The sequence below is a fragment of the Schistocerca americana genome, chromosome 2 (genome assembly GCF_021461395.2).
Source record: "Schistocerca americana isolate TAMUIC-IGC-003095 chromosome 2, iqSchAmer2.1, whole genome shotgun sequence".
Classification (NCBI taxonomy): Eukaryota; Metazoa; Arthropoda; class Insecta; order Orthoptera; family Acrididae; genus Schistocerca; species Schistocerca americana.
Genome location: NC_060120.1, coordinates 450,911,341 through 450,926,815, shown reverse-complemented (window position 1 = coordinate 450,926,815; position 15,475 = coordinate 450,911,341). Strand labels below are relative to the sequence as shown.

Genomic DNA, 15,475 nt, shown 5'->3' with positions numbered 1-15,475 from the left:
CTAATACCAAAGAAGCCGTGGACAGAGACAAGAAAGTGCTTCGCACAGTGCCCCCAGTCACTATTTATTACAAAAAGGATTACGTTCACCTCAATGAATCGCTCAACGGACTTCTAGAGGGCAACCTTAAAGCTATATACCAAAAGGACCGCATCAAATACCACTTTGAGTCCTTCGAAGGCCAAAGACGTGCAATAAAATTCTTCACGAACCACAGCTTCTCCTATTTTACTCACCAAGCACCAGACGACAGGGAACTGAAAGTAGTTGTCAAACGCCTTCCGGCGGAAGTTACCGAAGAACAACTTTACTATGCCCTCAAGGAAAAAGGCTTCAAAGTGCTACAAGTCACCAATTTAAGGAACGCGAGGAGAGGACGAAACAACTCATACCGCAACCTGTGTACCGAGTCACCCTCCCATCCGGAAAAGACAGTGACAAGATATATGATGTCAGATACCTGCTCTACACACGAGTGATAATAGAAACCTATAATAGTAAAGAAGGACCAGTCCAGTGCCGACATTGCCAACGTTTCGAGCACACACCGAACTACTGCAGCATGCCATCCCGCTGCGTCCGCTGCGGTGGCTCCCATAAATCATCGAATTGTACCCATCCTAGGACGGCGCCCCCAAAGTGCGCCAATTGTGAACAAGAACATCCAGCGACCTTCCGTGGCTGCCCCAAATTTCAAGAACTCCTACGGAAATATACTAGAAGGACACCAAAGAAGTCGACCCCACAACGGCCTATAATTGTTAAGAACTCGGCCATGGCAGTGATTCCGGCCACCCAACAAGCGGCACCTCTCCCTGTGGAAACAATCGCCTCTCGACCACAACCGGCACCCAGAGTGACTCCACGACAGACAAGACAACAGCGCTCTTACTCCGAAGCAATACATGCCCATCCACCGACGCCAACACCAGCGGAGACATCATCTGCCTGGTCGACCACCTTTACACCAGCGTTAACAGATATTCTTCAACTACTCACCGCCCTCCAGCAGAAGCTGACGTCTATCCTCTCGCTTGTAGAAAGCTTACTGACAGCTTTTTAAACACCCTAAATGGATAGACGGCATCACACGAGGAATCTTAACTTCTGCTTTTGGAATGCCAACGGCCTGAAACTGAAGAAAATAGAATTCACGGACTCCTTACATCGCCACACGATAGACGTAGCATTTGTCGCCGAAACACATCTCCGCGAGTCAACCGACCTCTGCTTGAGGAACATGCACATCTACCGGACGGACAGACGGGACCAACGGGGTGGAGGGACCGCAGTTCTGATCAAAAAATGCATTCGTCACTACCAAGAACGTTTACCCCAACTCCAGACGTTAGAGGCCACGGCAGTAACAATCCATACGACGCTCGGAAACATTACCTGTATTGTGGCTTACCTTAGCCCAAAGAAGCCTCTCCACCCAGAAGATCTTTACGCCGTTACAGAGGGTTACGACAAGATCCTCCTAGGACGGGATCTTAACAGTAAACATGTTGCCTGGAATTCCCATAAGACTAACCCAAAAGGACATATGTTGTTTGCACTGGCTGAGAATTCACGTGTTTCCGTCCATGGCCCACGGGAACCGACGAGGATACCTTACGTCCAGACACAAGATCCTGATGTTCTAGACATCGCCATAATCAAGAACATCAACCCGAATCTCCATCTGCGGACGCTGGATGATCCTTCGTCGGATCACAGACCGGTGTTAGGACTCATAGAGATGGCTACTTTGCAACTCTCACTGCCGACGACAAGAACTTACGACTGGCAGCAGTTCCAAACGTACCTCAACAACAATGTGTGACCAACCCAGGTTGTTACTACCAGAGAAGCGATTGATGTGGCAGTCGCAGTACTCACGAAGAAGATTAACAGTGCGAAACAACGAGCACTCACGGAGCGCCTGCAACCAGAAGTCAATTATGACGAGTTTCCACCACCACTGCAGGAACTTAAGACAAGGCGCAATCGATTTCGGAAACGATGGGTCCGTTACCGCCATCCGGATGATAGACGGGAAACTCACAGACTAACCCGAGAACTCCGGCGGAAAGTTCAGGACTGGATGCAACACACGTGGGAACTCCGAATGGACAACTTTCTATTACGCACCAAAGATGAATGGCGAATAGTTAAAAGTCTTAGACAGGAACAGCCCCCAAAAGGGCAATTCGAGGACCCCATCGCCTCTTGTACGACTCACTGGCGCAGGCGGAGCTGTATGCTGATACATACCAACTACAGATGACTACGCCCCCCACGGAGGATGAAGATGATGCACTCCACCGCGCAGAGGAGGACACAGCGGCGGAATGGGAAGCTATTCGGGACGCCCCGACTAACACTATGCTCCGGCTGACAACGCCGGAGGAAGTTCGGAGGATTATCAAGTATAGCAAACGCACCTCACCTGGAACAGATAGGATCAGCAATACGGAATTGAAACACCTACCGAGAAAGCCTATTGTGCTTCTCTCTCGGATAGTGGACAGCTGCCTCAGGACTGGATACTTCCCAGAGGCATGGGAGATTGCCAGAATAGTGCCAATACCAAAACCGGGCAAGGATCTCTCACACCCTAACAGCTACAGACCCATAAGTTTACTGCCGACGCTGGGAAAGGTACTGGAACGTGTCCTACTGAAACGCCTGTTGGACATCCTTGTGGCACACAACATCATCCGACCGGAGCAGTTTGGCTTCCAGGCGAAGCTATCGGCTGAGTTACAACTACTGCGCATCGCGGAATCTATCCAAGACAATTTCCATAAAAAAAAAAAAACATACCGTTGGAGTCTTTCTCGATGTAGAGAAGGCTTACGATAAAGTATGGCGATGCAACTTGATCGTCAAGCTCCGACGTACCACTACCCTACCAGACTGCTATTTAAAACTTCTCGACAATTTTCTTCATGATCGCAGATTATATGTTCGCATTGATGAAAAGAATTCAACAACACGGCCTGACCTTGAAGGACTTCCACAACGATCGGTCATATCTCCACTGCTGTTTAATTTATACATTAACGACCTTCCGACGGTGCACATGTTACTGCCAGTTTCTATGCCGACAACACAGCGCTCCTGACTGCAGGCACCAGAATGGACCACCTTGTCACACGGATGCAGCGCCAACTAGATTTAATGGACCACTGGACCCACAGGAGCAAAATAACGGTAAATGCAGAAAAAACCAAATTTATTGTCTTCACACGTCGGAGACCCATCGTCAATGAACGCCTACGGATGTCAGACCAGCCACTCCCCTGGGCAACAACTGTAAAATTCCTTGGAGTGCATCTGGACGGCAAACTGCTGTATAGTCATCACATTATGGAGAAGAAGACGTCTGGCCTCAAAATGCTGGGAGCTCTCCTCCCATTTCTGAAGAGCTCGTACCTCAGCCAACGCCCGAAACTCCAGCTGTACCACGCCACAGTCGAACCATCTATTTTTTATGGATCGATCTCTTGGGGTACTACGTGTGCCACTAACTACAAGAAGTTACATGTTGCACAAAGCAGATGCCTACGATGGATCACTGGAGCCCAATGGTGGATCCGGAATCATGATATTCATCGAGCCTTAAGTGAATCTTATCTCTCAGACAAAGTCAAAGAGAAGGCACGAACCTTATTTCAGAAGTTGGACATGATGCGTGACAGTACACCACAACTCACCACAGTAGGTACGATAGAACCCTTACACAACCACAAATATAAAGTACCGAAGGCGATGGTATTTGAGCCTCCGTAAATGATATCCCTACGTAATTCTCCATAATTTAAGGACATAAAGTCCTTTAGCACTTCTACACACATGTTTTAAAACACACACCAAAAGCAGCGAGTTAAAGGATCCTTCTGTGTGCCCAATCTAAAGCTGAAAGAAAAATAAATAAATAAAGAGAAAATTTTTACCCTTTCCATTCCCTACAGAAGTAAAAATCAACGAAGTTGATCAGACTTCAGTACCACCACCACACAAAAACATAAACAACAAAACGCAACCGTAACAAGCATGAGTATCGAGACAAGACCACTTCGGTGAACACTATCGCTGTATAAGAAGCCCAACACTAGAGGTTTCCAGTTGACCCTAATGATGCTACGTTCCTATAAAAGGACACACTGTGACAGAGCACCTGCAAATATCAAAAGACAAACGCAAATTGGGAAAAGACAAAGGTTTTCTTTATGAGTTGGGCAGCATTGCGGGGGTCGGCTGGATAGCTCTAGTATTGGGCCTCTTATACAGCGATAGTGTTCCGCGAAGTGGTCTTGTCTTGATACTCATGCTTGTTATGGTTGCGTGTTCACGCATAAGTGCTTCTCGTGCGGTTTGCACATTTTGTGAAGAGTCTGCTCTGTTTGCCCGAGCATGCGAGCTTTTTATAAGCCGTATGACTTTAATGACACACTTTTTACCCCTCTCTTCTCGCTCCTAACTGTTTAGTTAATATGGTAATTCTGTGAATAAAATATACTAGTGAAATCACACACGCTGCTCATTGAAGCATACAGAATGCGTAGGAGTGCCACTTACCAGAGGAGACTTAAGACTACTGCCATTACTCTTCAGCCAGTCGGCGCATATCACTAGTACGTCACATATTTACGCTGTATAAGACCCGATACCACGTTTTATACATAAATGTCAGTTTTCTACAAATATTTCAAGTGGCATACTGTATGTTGTTCTGTCCAGCTTCATATATGTGATATTTTAAAAAGTTTTAAGACACAGCCGTACAGAAGACGGTCACTACTTTTGTGTGATGTATTTCAAATGGTGAATAAGTGGATGACATGTACTACGCAGAGTCAACGAAAACCACGCTGGCTACAGATAATGTGATTTTACGTGAGTATGCTTCACTAAAAACATATTTTCTGGTAGACATTTCCTATGATTTTGCTTAATGTTACTATCTTTGTGTGTGGAACAATGTCGTAATCTTGTTAATAGGTACAATATATTCTGAGGCAGACGATTTTAAAACCTTCGAAACCATGGACAAGGTCTAATAAACCAGTATTTTGCACTTGGCTACTATTATTTCTAATCCATTGAAGCTTGTGGACGCACAATTGCTGAGGCGCAGCCATGCTCAAAATCTAGTCTTAAGAATTGTCCATCTCGATATGGGAATGTAGCCGTACCACAGTCAGATGATACAGGCCCTGTCTGTCGCTGGTACAATTGCTTGTGCACGAGCTGCAGAAGTGTTATTAGAAATAACGCACAAGGATGCTAATGTTTATGTCTGATGAAGCCGCATTTCATGTCAGCGGCAACTTGAATAAACACAACTACGTTATTTGGAGTGCAGACTATCCACATAAACTAAGAGAATACACTCGATCCTCACCGAAAATTAACCTATGGTGCTGTATTTTGAAGTATGGAGTACGTGTCCATACCTTTTTTAATGACCAGATTGTAATGGGAGATTAATACATGTGATTTCTGGCTGCGGAGAATGGTGAAAGAACACATGTGTGCAGAAGATCTACTGACATTAATGACCTTAAACAACGCAAAACACAAGTTGTCTGTTCTATATCTACGGAAATGTATGAACGAGCTATGGCCTTTATTGTAAAAAGACTGCACACTCATTTAAAACAAAGAAGTATTGGTCGAAGAAGTGCATTTGCTTCATTTGGTCTAGTGTACATAGCGTCTTTTTTTAATAAACTAAAGCAGGAATAAAATAATAAAATAAAATAATAAAATTCAATGCCGTATAACTTGTAACATCTTCTTGGACAATCCTGCATGAAATGGAATGATCACATACGCTCTGTCGAAGGTAAAGCATGTTCTTTACAAAATATTCGTGTTGCCCGTGTTAGAGTATTACTCAAGACTGTGGGACCCATACCAAACATAACTATCAAGGACACTGAACATATAAAAGGAAGGACAGCACGTATGATCACAGACTTGTTTGACCCACGGGATGGCTTAACTGAGATGGTGCAAAAACCTTAATTGACGGTGCTTGGAGATGGCCGATAACTATCCATGGGAAGTCCACTTGAAAAGTTTCAAGATGCAGTATTAAGTTAGGAATCTAGGAATATATTGCCACCCCCATACAGTTGGAACCCCGAGATTGGACTGGTTACAGCACGCACAGAGGTACATAAGCAGTCATGCTTCCCGCGCTCCATACGCAAAGAAAGAAAATAAATTGAATGCCCGTATGTCATTATTGGCCGGGAGACCCCATCTGGGATTGTTCGGCGACCTGGTGTAAGTCTTTCTGTTTTGATGGCACTTCGGCAACTTGTGTGTCCTCGTCAAGCACATTGCATGAAATTAAATGATGAAGACAGGGCAAACACCTAGTCCCTGACCGTTGAAAATCTGCCGCCCGGCTGGGAATCTAACCGGGACCCTGCAGTCTAGAGGTAGCGAGGCTGTAAGCTTTCTACAAAAAAATTGTCAGTATACATTATTATGAATAAACAGAGGTGAGTTTTACTTTTTAAAAAATCATTTTTGAGAAATATGATTCTGATTATTGACAAACATACTTCACAACATAAAAAGACTAACAATTACAAAACCGCCTCATTACAAAGAAATTACAAACATACCTTTAAGATTACTCTAAAATCTTCTCCATTAATTTAAAGAACAAAAAAGTATTAAATTAATTTCAATCTCCAAAATAACGTATTCCAGATAGCTTTTCCCAGATTCATAATAACAGATTTCATTCTCTGAAAAACTCAAACTCAATTGCACGCTACTGTGCCCCAAATAAGAATACCCCAGCGCTGCAGAACTGACTGATTAGCAAGTCAACCATAGACGAAACTAAATCCAGAGTCAGGATCTTGTTCACTATTCATGCAGTGCGCTCGTTCATCTTTGTCCTAGTACAGTAAAGGTGAATTATTTACAATAGCAGGAAACATACGAATTTTATTTTTGTTCACGTCATTTGGTCTGGACATAGGTCACAGGACATCCCTTCAAGTTCATCGTCGAATACTTCACTGTTCCTTTTATTACAGGTGCAGCCAGCCCTCTGGCCGAACACGCTAAACTATTGTGCCGGCCGATCTGGAACACTTCACGATTTTGTGTGTCATCCTTGCGCAAGATCGTCCTAACTTCCTCAATATCGTTTCAAATTTACTAAATGTTCCGCCACAGTCAGTACAGTAAAAACACCCGCCCAAGGTGAGGCTCGAACACTCGATCCTGAGATTAAGAGCCTCATGCTCTACCAACTGAGCTAGCAGGGCGCTCCAGATTTAAGCAGCGGCAGGATTCGAACACAGAACCCAGAACCGAGAACGTTTTGATAGATGCCGCTTATGCCAATGGAACGCAAAAAAGCCCTAATAAGTAAAACAGTTGGACGTACCCTCTATGATCCTATTCACAGTGACGTGCAAAGTATAGATGTAGATACTGATGCTGATATTATGACCTCAAAAGTTTTTGTAAGCTCCTGCGTTTATTCTGTCATCAACCAAATCGGATATAACAGCTTCAGACAATCACACCATCTCTTTCGACTATCACTTCGCCACAAAGTAATCTGATATTTATTGATCACTACGTGCTCGTCAGATTCACATACGCCAATGTGAATGCCACGTGATGTATCGTGACTGATCTTAGAAAAATTTCCGTTATTTCACAGAGCAATGAGGGCGTTGTTTGCACTACTCTAAGCGAAATCGTGCATATATTCCAGCAATTAGTGGCTTATTGGCAATAGCGCGATAGAAAAATCTTTAGGCACATCGGCTCTCGAAGGATCTTTCCGCCAGTAACCTGTGTACCTGAGCCGCAACGGAAGTCTCAAAGTAGCTTGCAAAGGTATCTGCCTACTGGATAAACACTTTAGGGTTCGGCTGCTCTTATCGATTAATTTGTTAGGCTTAACAGAGATATGACTGGATTTAGTGCTTCCCTCAGATTTCGACATCACAACAAACTCAAAAAGAGTGTACATGATTTGGATGAAGGAATCGTTCAGATTATCTATGGAATATGTAACTGACTACGTAACAGGGTACTTGTACGTGCAGCTCTTGAGAAAACACTGTGACGGAACACCCAAGCTTGTAAACACGTACATATCCTCACCCGCTGTTGACACTCAGTTGACCTAGAAAACACACCTGGTCATGCTTTGTACCCGAACTCATACAGCCTGACGAAGATGGTATAATGTCAGACAGAGTGTGTTTAGTGGAGTGTTTGGAGAACAGTGGTCAAATAATGTTAGTTACGGAATTATGACGCCTAAATGTATATAGTCGTAACTACACAGTGACTGATAACCAGTCGTTGGAAACACTTTCCGCATCGTGGAAATGGTTCAAATGGCTCTGAGCACTATGCGACTTATCATCCGAGGTCGTTAGTCCCTAGACTTAGAACTACTTAAACCTAACTAACCCAAGGACATCACACACATGCATGACCGTAACAGCAGCGCGGTTCCGGACTGAAGGGCCTAGAACTGCTCGGTCACAGCGGCCGGCCATCGTGGAGAACAACTTCCGTTTCTGATGACAGTGGTGACGTGTCGCTCACTGAACTGCACAAGATATTGAAAGGGTTGAGCAGGAATCTTTAGTCATGCCCGCTCAATCGCCGGCGATCAGTCAGAGAGAGATTGGAGCTGGAACCAAATCTCTGCTTTGAGACCCATCTACGAGCTACTAATTTCCGGTGTCATAAACGATGGGACCATCAAGCTGCTGCACTAACATCGGCTGACTCTAGCGATAGACATTTTCCCCGAAATGAGGTACATCCTTCATATAGTGGTATAAGACAATGCCAGAGCGTGCTCGACTTCAGAGATGTAGTATCCTAGTGTCGGCACCCACGGTATGGTCGCGATGAAACACGCTGCTTTTGCGCATCTCATCCATTCTGCACTGACTGTCATGCCGACGGCCAGAACAGAACATGTCGACATCGAAGTCACGTGAGACGCCGAAATGTCGTATCCAACAGGAACATCACTTTAACTCAGTTATCCACGAATGTGTACGCACATCATCATAATAGAGTCAACTAATAAATAAATGTCTGAAATTTCCCGCTAAGTATCAGATGAGGCTTATTCAAGGGATATTCCACGAGGTGCATATTTCTGATAATCGGTATTTACCATGCAGAGAAATGCGTCGCCACTCGAGAAAAATACTGAATTATCCAGTGTCACGGCTTCCTGTGGAATAGACGGTACCTTTCTTGCCGCCTCTTATATGGTCTTTCATCAGCACTTCTGCGATGGTAGGTACACAAAAGCTTTTGAGTGCTCGCCAGCCGTCAACATGAGTGACGCTGCTCCCACTTCGTCAGTTTGTTTCCGTGTTTTGAAGTCGTGTAGCGAATGTATAGGCTTCGTGCAGCCCTTACCCAGAATATCAGCGTGAACAGCAATGCATATATTAGTGGCGTTACTTAATATGGTGAATGTGCTTGATGGAATTGATAACAGACAGATAATTTGTGTACAACATTTATCTCTTCAAATTGCAAAAAAATGGTTCAAATGGCTCTGAGCACTATGGGACTTAACAGCTGTGGTCATCAGTCCCCTAGCACTTAGAACTACTTAAACCTAACTAACCTAAGGACATCACACACATCCATGCCCGAGGCAGGATTCGAACCTGCGACCGTAGCAGTCGCGCGGTTCCGGACTGCGCGTCTAGAACCGCGAGACCACCGCGGCCGGCTCTTCAAATTGCAACATAGTTATAACCGTAGCGATACTATCACATTCTTCTCACATTCATGAACCTCAAGTGTTGCTTTGTTTTGGCAGTATGTGACCAGTGTTTAGGTTGTTGTAGGCTCCATGAGTGGCAACGCTTGCAGAGTGCTATCTGTGAAGGTTAGCCGGGACAGACGCGTTGAGTCCAGGGCCAAGGGCGGGCAGCGCGGCGCATGGCTCCGGCCAGACGCCGTCTCAGACGCCTCAGGGACATCACTGGACCCATTCCGTCTGCATGCAGTAATGCGTCTCGAGATGCCACGTATGAACTTCTCCCACCTGTCAAGCCCAAGAACTTGGCTCAGGGCGTATGTTGCGTGATACAAAGATAAATCGCTGGAGGAACAAAGGTCTCCAAGGCATTGAAAAGCTGCGTCTTCAAGACGTGTCATCAGATACGTACACATAATTACAGGCCTGTATCAAAGTGGTGAATCTACTGTATAATTACGGAAGAACTACTGAAGAACGAAAATCTCCTCTATAGGAATTAACATGGTTTCCACAAAGAGAGATCTTGTGGAACTCATTTCGCTCTCTCTGCCCACGAGACCAGAGTGCTGTAGACAATGACGCCTAGCTTATTGATGCATTCCTTGACTTCTCGAAGCCATCCGATACAGTTCCCCACTGTTGGTAATGAATTAAGCTTGCGAAATGTTATACCAATTTCAGATAGAAAGGACGGTCATAAATATCTTAACATCTACATCTACATCTACGTGATTACTCTGCTATTCACAACAAAGTGCGTGGCAGAGACTTCAATGAACCACCTTCAAGCTGTCTCTCTATCGTGCCACTCTCGAACGGCACGCGGGAAAAAGGAGCACTTAAATTTTTCTGTGCTAGCCCTGGTTTCTCTTATTTTATCGTGATGATCATTTCTCCCTATGTAGGTAGGTGGCAACAGAATGTTTTCGCAATCGGAGGAGAAAACTGAAATTTCATGAGAAGATCCCGTCGCAAAGAAAAACGCCTTTGTTTTAATGATTGCCACTCCAATTCATGTATCATGTCTTGACACTATCTCCCCTATTTTGCGACAATACAAAACGAGCTGCCCTTCTTTGTACTTTTTCGATGACATCCATCAGTCCCACCTGATGCGGATCCCACACCGCACAGCAATACTCCAGAATAGGGCGGACAAGCGTGGTGTAAGCAGTCTCTTTAGTAGACCTATTGCACCTTCTAAGTGTTCTGCCAATGAATCACGGTCTTTGGTTTGGTCTACCCGCAATATTATCTATGTGATCGTTCCAATTTAGGTTATTTGTAATTGTAATCCCCAATTCTTTAGCTGAATTTACAGCCTTCAGATTTGTGTGACTTATCGCGTAATCAAAATTTACCTGATTTCTTTTAGTACTCATGTGAACAACTTCACACTTTCCCTTATTCAGGATCAATTGCCACTTTTCGCACCATACATAGGCCTACATCTTATCTAAATCATTTTGCAAGTAGTTTTGATCATCTGATGACTTTACAAGACGGTAAATGACAGCATCATCTGCAAAGAATCGAAGACGGCTACTCAGATTGTCTCCTATATCGTTAATATAGATCAGTAACAATAGAGGGCCTATAACACTTCCTTGGGGAATGCCAGATATTACTTCTGTTTTACTCGATGACTCTCCGTCTATTACTACGAACTGTGACCTTTCCGACGGCAAATCACGAATCCAGTCGCACAACTGAGGCCATACTCCGTAGGCGCGCAGTTTGGTTAGAAGACGCTTGTGAGGAACGGTGTCGAAATCCTTCTGGAAATCTAAAAATATGGAATTAATTTGACATCCCCTGTCGATAGCACTTAGTACTTCATGAGTATAAAGAGATAGTTGTGTTTCTCAAGAACGATATTTTCTGAATCCCTGCTGACTATGTGTCAATAAATCGTTTTCTTCGAGGTACTTCATAATGTTGACGGGCAGTATTCAGCAAATGTGGAAGCACGAGCGGCCACACACCAAGGTAGTGTTGTGTACAGGAAAGCCGCAATGCTAGAAACTGTAGCGAAGTACAAGAAGACTTGCAGGGACTAGCGCTTGACTCCTGTCTCAAATAAATGCAGCGAATTTTGGATACATGAACGGTAACAACCATTACGGTTCACGTGCTCACTAGGCAGAGTAACAACGTTAACATATCTACGAATAGCCGTCCGCAGCGGCCTAAACTGGAATTACCGCACAAAATTAGTTGGAGGAGAAACAGGCGCCAACCTGGCATTCATTGGAAAACTTCAAGGAAAATGGAGTTCATTGGCGAAAAGAGTGGCTTACAAAAGAGCTAGTTCGATTGATTGCGAAGTAATGCTGCCTTAAAACATTAAAAAAAATTCCAATTTACCGGAAGGCCTGGGTATTATGTGCCTGATTTGCAAGCAGCCCACACAACGTAACCGTCTCACAGGTCCTCTAATTCCCCTTCGGTACAGTTGTTTGAGTATAAAAAACAGAATTTTTCGGCTAGCTGTGTGTGTTTGCATGTAACCAGAAACAAATTTTCGTTTCTTCAATTTCGCATCGTTTTCATTTTAAAACTTCAGCAATTGAACGTAAATCACGTCTCCACATCATGAAACAATACTTTTTAACGCATACAGAAAAGTACCACTTTTTATAAACTTCGTCGTGATGTAACTACATTTAAAGATAATCTTCATAAGCCACCAGATTAGTGCGCACGACAATAAATGCATTACATACACAAATACACCTATTACTGCAATGTCCATTTGTTTATTTTTTCTTTTGTTACAAGATTTAGCATTTCTTACTATACACGTAGCACTGCATTGAGACACATAGATAAATTTTCAAATATCACTGAGCCCTTTGGTTTGATACATCGTGAGGACGTAATCCTTTAAAGTTACTATTTTTCATATATTATATTTAGCTTAGAATCTATACATAAACAAAGATTCCTAATGCTTGTTTAATACACTCCTGGAAATGGAAAAAAGAACACATTGACACCGGTGTGTCAGACCCACCATACTTGCTCCGGACACTGCAAGAGGGCTGTACAAGCAATGATCACACGCACGGCACAGCGGACACACCAGGAACCGCGGTGTTGGCCGTCGAATGGCGCTAACTGCGCAGCATTTGTGCACCGCTGCCGTCAGTGTCAGCCAGTTTGCCGTGGCATACGGAGCTCCATCGCAGTCTTTAACACTGGTAGCATGCCGCCACAGCGTGGACGTGAACCGTATATGTAGTTGACGGACTTTGAGTGAGGGCGTATAGTGGGCATGCGGGAGGCCGGGTGAACGTACCGCCGAATTGCTCAACACGTGGGGCGTGAGGTCTCCACAGTACATCGATGTTGTCGCCAGTGGTCGGCGGAAGGTGCACGTGCCCGTCGACCTGGGACCGGACCGCAGCGACGCACGGATGCACGCCAAGACCGTAGGATCCTATGCAGTGCCGTAGGGGACCACACCGCCACTTCCCAGCAAATTAGGGACACTGTTGCTCCTGGGGTATCGGCGAGGACCATTCACAACCGTCTCCATGAAGCTCGGCTACGGTCCCGCACACCGTTAGGCCGTCTTCCGCTCACGCCCCAACATCGTGCAGCCCGCCTCAAGTGGTGTCGCGGCAGGCGTGAATGGAGGGACGAATGGTGACGTGTCGTCTTCAGCGATGAGAGTCGCTTCTGCCTTGGTGTCAATGATGGTCGTATGCGTGTTTGGCGCCGTGCAGGTGAGCGCCACAATCAGGACTGCATACGACCGAGGCACACAGGGCCAACATCCGGCATCATGGTGTGGGGAGCGATCTCCTACACTGGCCGTACACCACTGGTGATCGTCGAGGGGACACTGAATAGTGCACGGTACATCCAAACCGTCATCGAACCCATCGTTCTACCATTCCTAGACCGGCAAGGGAACTTGCTGTTCCAACAGGACAATGCACGTCCGCATGTATCCCGTGCCACCCAACGTGCTCTAGAAGGTCTAAGTCAACTACCCTGGCCAGCAAGATCTCCGGATCTGTCCCCCATTGAGCATGTTTGGGACTGGATGAAGCGTCATCTCACGCGGTCTGCACGTCCAGCACGAACGCTGGTCCAACTGAGGCGCCAGGTGGAAATGGCATGGCAAGCCGTTCCACAGAACTACATCCAGGATCTCTACGATCGTCTCCATGGGAGAATAGCAGCCTGCATTGCTTCGAAAGGTGGATATACACTGTACTAGTGCCGACATTGTGCATGCTCTGTTGCCTGTGTCTATGTGCCTGTGGTTCTGTCAGTGTGATCATGTGATGTATCTGACCCCAGGAATGTGTCAATAAAGTTTCCCCTTCCTGGGACAATGAATTCACGGTGTTCTTATTTCAATTTCCAGGAGTGTATATGGCGCTCTACAACACTTTTCTCTCTATAAAGCGGAATCTACATGATCACCTCCTTTCACGTGGGCACTGAATTCATTTACATATACTGGCTTCAATACATCCTCTCCAGGCTTTCCATTTTCCGTCCCTGTATTACATAAGCGTCATCAATTGTTGATATCATTCTGACATTCCGCTTGTATTTCAACACGAGGAAGGGAATGTCACGTTTCTGCTTTCTCGATGCTTTGGCTTTCAGAGTTTGTGGTAAACCTTTGTTCGCCCTAATAGTACCACCTACTCTGGTTTTGTTTTTCATCAGTAACTCTACGGTAGAGGTCCTTTTATAATAATTACCTGGTAGATGTGGTACCACTTACCAAGATAAGAACGAAGAACTGAGAGACCAGATTCTTCCAGTTTCTTCCCTTCAGCGGCGTAAATATTCATTCTGCAGATATAGCTTCTGTCACACCATCATAACAAGTAACTCATGTTATGTAATCTGTGCAGAGTTTTACGTCCGAAACATCAGGCGTCCTTTCCATAGCGTCATCCCCTCGTTCAAGGACAACTGTTTCCTTCGTTTGTAAAGTATCCTGAATTTATCGAGGAAATATTCCAGTAAATGTTGAAGAGTCTTCCACAATTACTGTTCAACTACATGTTGTGATTAAATTGCCAGAATGTCAAAATCTGGCCATTTCTGTGACGAATAATAGTGTGTAAAAATATTCAGGTGGCGATAAGAGGGTTTCCTCTTCTTTCCATGTACGAGTATCTTTTCTGGTTTGTCTCACTAGAATAATTAGGTCAAGGAATATCTTCATGTCTCTTTGTTTAACGGGAGACCACTTGAGTACTTTATTTACGTTTCGCTCAGCTTTGATCTTGATAAATGCACAACTCCATGGCAAAGATTTCAATCAACTCGTCACCGAACATCATGCCGATCACAGACGCTACTTAGTCACATTGCGTTGGAAATGTAATGATCCCACGATGACTTTTAAACAGTTACATTTGACTGGATTGCCACCTTACGCTTCTTTGCAGGACTAGCATTGTCACTATCATTGGAATCATCCTCATAACCATAAATTAATCCGCATCTTCATTCTCAGTAGGAACATCGACAAAAATCTCCAAATGTATATCAGAGATGTTCAGTTTCTTCCGTTTTCTGAAAAGGGCCTTCTCCAAAATGTGTAACACCTATCTTTTGGCTCTTACATCTTTGGCGACGATGTATCTATCTGGTTTACTGTCATCCCATCTGTTGACACCAAGGTTCCCTTATGTATGTCATTACGCAGGAAGT

At 44.7% G+C, this 15,475-nt stretch overlaps 1 non-coding gene across 1 annotated transcript; it reads right to left on the bottom strand.

Moving 5' to 3' along the window:
- Nucleotides 1-7,095: 7,095 nt before the first annotated feature.
- On the bottom strand, nucleotides 7,096-7,201 carry LOC124596758. The gene has a single exon (XR_006978392.1). It is a non-coding gene; the product is annotated as a U6 spliceosomal RNA (small nuclear RNA).
- Nucleotides 7,202-15,475: the final 8,274 nt, after the last annotated feature.